The following is a 2,892-nucleotide window of genomic DNA, read 5'->3' on the forward strand; positions in this document are numbered from 1 at the left end:
TAAATTAATAGATTGGTTGATATTGGACTCCAAAGCAATTTTGGGCAGAAAAGAGGGATTGGTCCTGAGTGAAACTCTATCTTTGTGAAATATTAAGTACGGTGGCTTGGCACACAGGGCTTGAAGTTCCGAAACCCTTCTGGCCGAAGTGATGGCAACAAGAAAAACTGTCTTCCAAGATAAGTATTTCAGATCCACTGAAGATGCAGGCTCAAAAGGAGGAGCTGTCAGAGACTGAAGAACAAGGGTTAAGTCCCAAGGAGGGACTGCATGCTTAACTGGAGGCCTCAAAAGGAAAGTGCCTTTTAGGAAGGTTTTACATAATTTAGACGAAGTCAAAGGGCCGAGATCACTCCCGACATGATAGTGAGAGATTGCAGCCAGCTGGACCTTGACCGTAGAAGAACTAGCACCTTGGTCAAATAAGTCTGATAGAAAATCTAACACCGCTGGCAGCGAAGCTGTAAAGGGATCTAAGTTTTGACGCTCTGCCCAAATAGAAAACGCTTCCATTTGCTATTATAAATTCTTCTTGTAGACGGCTTGTGCGCAGCTACTAGTATAGCCTTGACAGGGGACGAGATACCGGGAGTCGTAGCTATCAGTGGAACTGGATCAACCAAGCTGTCAGCTTGAGGTTGTCCAGGTTCAGAATTGACAGGCCTGATGGGTGAGAGATCAGATCTGGGATGGGATCTAAAATCGATGGGGGATTCACTAGATGAGACCACAGAAAAGGGAACCAAGGTTGACGAGGCCAGAATGGGGCAATGAGGATTACTCTGCTCCCCAACCGTCAGGCTTTCTGTAAGAACTTTAGCATCAGGGGAAGAGGAGGGTAAGCATAAAGTAGACCGGGTGGCCAAACATGCACCAGAGCGTCTCTGGGGGATTCCCCAGGAGGGGGAATTAGAGTGAAGTAGTCGCTGCACTTTGCGTCCGAAGGCGAGACGAAAAGATCACAGCAAGGTTGACCCCACTTGGAGAAGATTAACTTTGCTATTCTGGGGTTTAGAGACCACTCGTACGGTGACAGAATGGTTCGACTCAGCCTGTCTGCCAAGATGTTGGACCGGCCCGGAATGTGCATCGCTATAAGAAAGCGGTTTTTGGATATCGCCCATTCCCACACTCTGATGGCCTCCTGACAAAGTGGATAGGATCTGGTTCCCCCTTGTTTATTGATATACCAGACAATTGACATATTGTCTGTTTGAATCGCAATTATCCCCAAGGGAAGAAGGCTGTGAAGTGCTTGCAATGCCAAAAGCACCGCTCTCATCTCTAGGACACTGATATGCAAAAGGGTCTCCGAGTGGGTCCACGTGCCTTGGACGGTCCTGCCCATGCAATGCCCCCCCACCTGAGGCAAGAGGCGTCCGTGGTCACCGTAGCTAGGGGATGGGGCATAGAGAAGAGGCGCACTTTCTGGAGGTTCGGCGACTGGAGCCACCATAAGAAGGCTTTCCTGCATATCCTGCTGATGGGAACGGGGAAGCTCATGGGATGCCAAAGGAGGGACCATTGGACTTGCAGGGTCCATTGAAGAACTCACATATTCAAGCGCGCCAAGGGGAGAAGGTTGATAGCTGCCGCCATAGAGCCTAACGCCCTCAAGACCAATTCTGCAGAGGGAGCTGGGGATTGAAGTAGGGCCAATATGTGGAGTCTTAGAGTTCGAAGCCGGTCTGGAGTCAAGAAGGCTAGAAGCTGGTTTGTGTTTAATCTGGCTCCAATAAAATCTAGGGTTTGGGTTGGAAGAAGGGAAGATTTTTTGTTGTTGATCGTGATCCCCAGCCGGGGAGCTAAATGGAGAAAGTAGTCTCTGGCTGCACATAGTAGATGCTTGGTGGGAGCGGTCAGGAGCCAGTCGTCCAGGTATGGAAAGATCTGAATTCCCTGGAGTCTCGGGTGGGCCGCTACAACTGTCAAGACTTTGGTGAACTCCCTGGGGGCTGTGGTGAGACCAAAGGGGAGGACCCTGAAGTGGTAATGGCTGGCTCCCAGCCGGAAGTGGAGAAACCCCCTGGAGCGTCTGTCCATCAAAATGTGGTAGTATGCATCCTTGAGGTCTATGGAGCACATCCAGTCGTTCTCCTTTAGAAGTGGGAGAATGGATTGGAGAGTGACCATCCAGAACTTTTCTTTGGCTACTGACAGGTTAAGGAAGGACAGGTCGAGGAGTGGTCTTAAGTCCCCCGTCTTTTTTGGCACCAAGAAGAACCTGGAGTAAAAGCCTGATCCAGACTGCTCTGGGGGGACGTGCAGGATTGCTCTTTTTTCTAGCAGCTGGAGGATTTCCTCGTCTGCCACCTCCCTTTGATTGGGTGGGACATCGGGGAGGTTCTGGGGAGTGGAGGGGGGATAGAGAAAAGGTATCTTGTAGCCTCTGGAAATGATCTGAAGCACCCAGCGATCTGTTGTAATGGACTCACAAGCTGCTAGGTGCCACGAGAAATGCCCCCCGACTGCCTCCAGAGTGGAGCAGTCGGGTAACCCCTTAAGGTTGCTGAGTGGGCTGATCAGAGAAAGGTTCTCCGGACCCGAGGTTCTTCGGACCCCCTCTGCCTCTAGGGCGGTGCCCACTCTGTCCTCCTCTGCCTCTGAAGGACGAGGGGTCCGGAGCGAAACGGGAATGTTGAATCTTCCGGAACCACATCATCTTCTGTCCCTTTTGGTTCCTCGAGAAGGACCTTTGGGGAGCAGAGAAGCGGACTCCGACGGCAGGCAATATCTTCCCATCTTTCTCACTCTGGACCAATGTGTCACGTACGGTCTTGCCAAAAAGGGTAGAACCATCAAACGGGGCATTTGCGAATGACGCCTTGAAGGGTTCCGTGAAATCACAGTGATGGAGCCATGCCTGTCGTCATAGGACGACGCCCGCTCCGC

Source organism: Protopterus annectens, chromosome 16.part0 (genome assembly GCF_019279795.1).
Source record: "Protopterus annectens isolate FY-2018-M chromosome 16.part0, PAN1.0, whole genome shotgun sequence".
In the NCBI taxonomy this organism is placed as follows: domain Eukaryota; kingdom Metazoa; phylum Chordata; order Ceratodontiformes; family Protopteridae; genus Protopterus; species Protopterus annectens.